Source organism: Nanorana parkeri, unplaced genomic scaffold (assembly GCF_000935625.1).
Source record: "Nanorana parkeri isolate BGI_ZX_2015 unplaced genomic scaffold, ASM93562v1 scaffold1433, whole genome shotgun sequence".
Lineage (NCBI taxonomy): Eukaryota > Metazoa > Chordata > Amphibia > Anura > Dicroglossidae > Nanorana > Nanorana parkeri.
The window spans coordinates 150,499-156,401 of NW_017307701.1; the positions used below are offsets into that span (position 1 = coordinate 150,499).

Consider the following 5,903-nt stretch of genomic DNA (forward strand, 5'->3'; position numbering starts at 1 on the left):
TACCTTTTCCCCCCCCCCCCCCCTCCCCTTCACTTTGAAATTGTACAGAGTAGCTTGCAGTCTGTCCAAAACCCTGCTCCAAATAAACAACTGGAAAGGTGTTGGAAGTTAAAATAATTGACATCTATGATACATCTTTGATGGAAAGGTTCCTTAATATCGTGAGCTGCCCGTGCTGTTTGATATGCGAATGAAGCCATCAAAGGGTTCTTGGGGCTGGACACTGATCAAAGGAGATCTGCTGGACTGTCATGTCCTGGGGCAAGCCCGACCCCCTGCTGGTATTTACTGCCCACACCTGTGTCAACAAGGCATGTATGCTGGGATGGGGGCAGGGGCATCTGATGGAACCTTCTTCCTGTGTGACACTAATCTAGCTGACCAGCAAGACCTTTGGACAAGACAAGTCTTTCTGAACTCTGCAATCAAGAATGTGATTCGCTGCGACCTGCTGGAGAGGCGTGTCCGAAGAACAGAGAAAAACCCATGGCTTGTGTGAATGAGAGAGAGAGAGAATGGTGTAGCTAGCTGTAGGATCCTTAACATTAACTCCTATCCCCAATTCCCCTTTCAAATTCCCTTAATTGTAATATGTATGTATATCCCTATTTGTAAATAAACCCAACACTTATTTAAGATTCAGTTGTTCATCAGTAATTTAAGGGCACCCCCAAATCAGAGCACATTCTACAAAAGGTAAGACATATTTTATAACACCTTTTATCTGCTTCACAGCTGCTATTTTAAATTCACTAACCAAGGTCTGCCATATCTCAGGCTCTTGTATGTCCCTCAGCAAGATGTCCTTCCAGTGAGACCCTGCAGCCCTGACTATCACTGGAGCAATCTGAGTATTCTGTCTCTTTTCTCTAAGGCCTGGTCCACACCTGAGTGTTTTTTTGCGCAAAAAGATGCAGAAGCTATTTTCAGGTGAATGCTGTGCAGTTTTGGTACCATAAATATCTATATGTGTTTTTAAAAACAAAAATGTGCACAAAAAAACGCAACAACATGCAAAACTGAAAAGTCTATGTGTGAACCAGGCCTTAGCTCTGATTTATCATATGAGCTCAAACACCCGAGTGCAGAGGTGTCTACCTATAATCTGGTTATAGGGCATGTTGAATCCTGTGATCAATGCTGAGCATTCAGACACCCACACCCACAGCTCTCTACCAGAACCTACACTGTGGGTGTGTGGAGCTTAGTAGGGAACTCTATGAGCCTAGTTCTCCATCAGGTCTGCTCTGCTACTAATTGAAAGCAGGCAGTGGACTACAGCCAACAGCTAACCAGTGGTGATGGCAGTGGGTGGAGCCTGATGGGGATGCCAAGGGACTAATTTCTCTTCATGGTGAAGAATTCTTAAAGTGGCGCAATTAAGAGCTATGTCAATCTCTTGCAAGTGTCAGTAAAGCTACCAAAACGTATGGCAGGGCTTTTGTTACATTTGGTGCAGGACCTTTTAAAGGTCCATATCCCCTTTATTGAATTATCTTGAATGTATTTAGGCAATGGACACACCCCTACCTCTCCCCCCATTTGTTGAACCCAGAACTGTTTGTTTTTTTCTCCTTAACATTTCCTTTTATACTGACCTTTTAAAATAACAAACATGATAATTAGGAGGTAGGATGTAGATTTTAGTGCAGAATAACACTTTTGGTAGTTAAATAGTACATTTTCATAGATATCTGTACATTAGACCAACAAAGAGGGACAACTGAGGAGGAAAGCAGGATAAAGGGATTTGGTTCTAAAAGAGGGTCAGTGCCTCCATTTGAGGGACAGTTAGGAGGTAGAAAAACAGTGCTGTTGCTTTAAAGGAGAACTATGAGGTGAGTGATTTTCACTCATCCTCATAGTTAGTGCTGACGTGTGACAATGAAACTGTTATACGTTGGTTCTAATGATCGGGAAGTGAGTGAACACATACCGTCGCTCGCTCACTTTACGATCATCTCCCTGCAGAGAGTGGTGATGGTCAGTCACCGCTCCCTGCAGGGTTTCCCCCTCTCCCCTCTCCAATCTTCCAGCGCTGACTGGAGGAACAGATGGGGGAGGGAGTGGGCACAGCTGGCTCCGCCTCTAGATAGGCAGAGCCCGCTGTCAATCAGCTAGCTGGGCGGATCTCGAGAGTACTGTTGGGATCCGTTCGGGCTGCGGCGCTCTCAGTATATAGCTCGCTATATACTGAGCTTTGGCTCACGGGAAGAGGTTAGTATATTTCCTCCTGTGAGGAAAGGACATATACTTTTACCTCCTGTGAGATAAAAAGTTTACCCCATAGTCCTCTTTTAACTCCCAAGCGCCTGCCCACAAACTGTATGTAGGAAAAGGCACTTGGGAGATGTAGTTTTGTGGGTGTGATTACTTCAAAAGGAACTGAGATCCTAGGAGCCCTTGTCTCTGCAAGACTTTTACAAGCCTGGCGACGATGTCACAGGGATTAATAAAAAAAAATATAAAAAAAGCTATCTTATGTGATAGGAAAAAGGTAAAGAAATAGAAAATATTTTTTTGTTTTTAAACAATTTGTGATGGTGATTTGTGATAGAGAATTTTTCACCTGTTTTATTTATGGTTTTTTTGTTGTCATTTTATAGTTTCAGGCAGTCTGGCATAATAGTTTTCTTACTAAGTTTTTGCCGTGGGTGGGAGATGCATTAAAGGTGCCACTGAAGTGAATGGCACTGTAACGCACCTCCCGCAGCAGAATTTGTCAGGCAGAAACCGAAAATGACTCTTTCCCCACCTTTTTATAATTATTTAAAAAAAATTATTATGTAAACACATGGCACTTATATAGCTTCAGCCAGGGAATGACAGCTGCCAGTGGGAAGATATTGCAGACGGCAGCTGAATGGAAATACAGCAGGAAGTGGGCTGGTGCAATAGCCAGCCTTCTATTGGCCATTTCAAATTGCAATAGCCAATAGCAGGCTGGCTATTGCACCCGCCCACTGCTTGCTGTGCCCTCCTCCCAGCATGGAGAACAGATCTAGGGGATCCAACCAACTAATCGATACTAAGAATAGTTGACAACTATTCTCATAATCGATTAGTTGGTTGCAGCCCTATAATTTTTGCCATGATATTAGCTCTTGTTTTGTCTCTCTTACTATGTCTTAAGCTGGGTACACAGGAGTTAATTATTAAAGTTGAATGATGCTTGCAGCTAATCAGCTGCAAGCACCGTTCAGATATTCTTACTGTGCTGCTGTCAGAATACAAAGCTCACAGCGGGAGATTTGTCCATCCACACTATCTGTTATATTTTTATCCTTCAGCCCGGAGTTGAACGAAAAAAAATATAACAGTGTATACCCTTACTTTAGGATCACCCTACATGTTACAATCTGACCATACAATTCTTGTACAATCAACTTTAGATTGCCCTGAAAGACACTTCCACCATATTTGAGCAGACATGGAATAAGTGGAACATCTCCAAAACCTCTGCTGCTTATACAGTACAGAGGTCTTATAGAAATCCTAACGTCATACCTACAAGCACTGAATACCTACTCTCTTGCATACATTTATATCACTAAAGCAAAATGGATAGCATAAATAATTCTACACTGCACTTCACAGTATACTTGTATAATGATGAGTAGCTTCACCGATGCCCATCACTCACTCCTCTCCTCCCCTTTTCTACCTTCTCCTCCCCCCCACCCCTTCCTGTAATCTGGTGTTATAAAATGGCAATGAGTCAATGGAACAGTGTGACATTCCTGATTTGTAGCTATGCACTATTGTGAAATTGTATACCATTGTACTGTTCCTTTGATTAAAAAAAGGGATTTAATTAAAATCAAAATCCATACAGGGGTTCTAACCGCTCACAACCTTATCCAAAACTAAAAAAATGTTTTATATTTAGATACACTGCAGCACTGAATCAGAGTGCACTGGAGCTGGCCACACATCGAATTTCGCACACACAACCAGCACTGAATTTCGAGCAGTGTGTGGTCCCATTTGCACCCCTCCAATAAACAAAAAGTGACTTTTTAATTGCCTTTTGGCCAAAGTGCCAGTCCAAAAATTCTTGGCTGAACAGTGACTGCAGACAACCAGCGAGCTTGGAGCGGTGGCTACTTTACAACACACACAGGGACCATGGAGAGCTAAAGTAGCCACCCTCCAGAAGGAAGGACAGTGTCAGCACCAATTCAGAGATGATTTAAGGATCTACAGCTGAGTGATACACAAATAAGATACATTTGTTTTCTAATAGTTAAGGTACTTGAATACATTTTTAATATTTAACTCCTGAGTTTAGTGTCACTTTAAACTGAAGTGAGACTAGTACAGATTGGATCCTGGCTGGTTGCTTTGGGCAACTGTGTTTAACAAGGTTATTAAATAAATCCAATTCTAAACTTTTATCATCAGTATTACACAATGATATAGCAGCAGTGTGTTTCCTTTCAGAGCAGCAGTCCAATTATTAAAAGCAACTAGAGGGGAAAGTATTGCAAATCAAACACAAGTTAAACATTTTCCTTACTTTTTCTAGTTTCTGATACTAAACAAACACGTACAAATCACATGAACATCTCCTTTTCATTGGAGCCTGAGTTAATTTAAAACAAATGTTATTTGTCAACTTCTGACAGTCAGCCTTCATATGCAACAGGTGAAGAAAGCAGGGATTATTTTTCTAAACAGACCCATAAAATGAGTATAACAGAATCAGTCACCTGGCAGAGACAGGAGGAGGTATTCAGAGAGGCAGTCTGACCCGGTAATCTCCGCTGTACAGAATGAGAAATCCCTGGGGTCAGGCAGTCTCCTCCCCGTTGCAGCAAACTCTGCACTGACACAGCTAATTGCTGCTGTCACTTTCCAGATCTACACCTGTCTCAGGCATGTCACCCAACACGGGGCTCCCTTTAATAACATAGGTGGAGTTCTGCTGTCCTTAAAGCAAGGTTTCACTTTGTAAATCTGCGGTTTAAAGGTGCCCATACACTTTACATTAATTGTTTGATTTTTTTCATCCGGTCATCGAACCCCTGTTCGATTTTCGCTTGAATACCACATTATGCACAGACCAATATAGTTTTTGATTATCGTTCGTTAGCAATACTAATAGCCCGAATTTCATCGGTCGACAGAACAGATTTTCATTTGCGCATGTGCAGTATCCATGTTGTGTTTTTTTCTGTATGAAAATGCCACTAATCCATCGATTTTCGTACAATTCGAAAAAAGTTTTCCAGTCTGACCGATTGAAGAAATTCGCACAGCTGTAGAGTAATTGTGATCGTTCACTTCCCATCAACTGGCCAATTTTTGTACGAAAACCCGATAATGTTCGTTTTTCGAACGATAAACGGAAATGTGTACGGAAACCTTCACTCTTCACAGAGCTATTTGTCAATGGAAGTGGTTTTAAAATATTTAGAGGCAAAAGAGTCAAAATTTATAAACTTGGCTCTTTCTTCGTTAAGTTAGGTTTTTGTGTTAGGCCCCGTTCGCACCAGTGCGTTTCGTCGCATGTTTTTTTCTGCGATGAAACACATGCAAATCGAAATCCCATTTATTTGTATGGGAATTCCATTCACGCAAGTTCGCTGAATCGCACGTAAACAATACGGCCGCTATTTCAAATAGTCCATTAGCGTCCTTTGTGGTGCTTATCAGCTCATTTTTTTCCATGATGAAACACATGCAAATCGAAATCCCATGTTTTCGTATGGGAATTCCGTTCACGCAAGCTCGCTGAATCGCGCGTAACAATACGGTTGTTGTTTAAAATAGTCCATTAGCGTCCTTTGTGGTGCTTAACAGCTCGTTTTGTTCTATAGACCTCAATGGAAACGTGGCGATCAGTGCGTTTTTGCACTTTTTTAAGCGCGTTTTTGCAGCTGAGACTGCTTTTTATTGGA

The 5,903-nt window shown here is 41.8% G+C and overlaps 1 protein-coding gene across 1 annotated transcript in view; it reads right to left on the reverse strand.

The window, feature by feature from the left end:
• SAR1B (secretion associated Ras related GTPase 1B) overlaps nucleotides 1-4,817 on the reverse strand; it is a 114,336-nt gene extending 109,519 nt beyond the window's left edge. The window contains exon 1 of the mRNA XM_018569955.1: nucleotides 4,713-4,817. The gene's annotated coding sequence lies outside the window, so the exon portion shown is untranslated. The remainder of the gene's footprint in view (nucleotides 1-4,712) is intronic.
• Nucleotides 4,818-5,903: the final 1,086 nt, after the last annotated feature.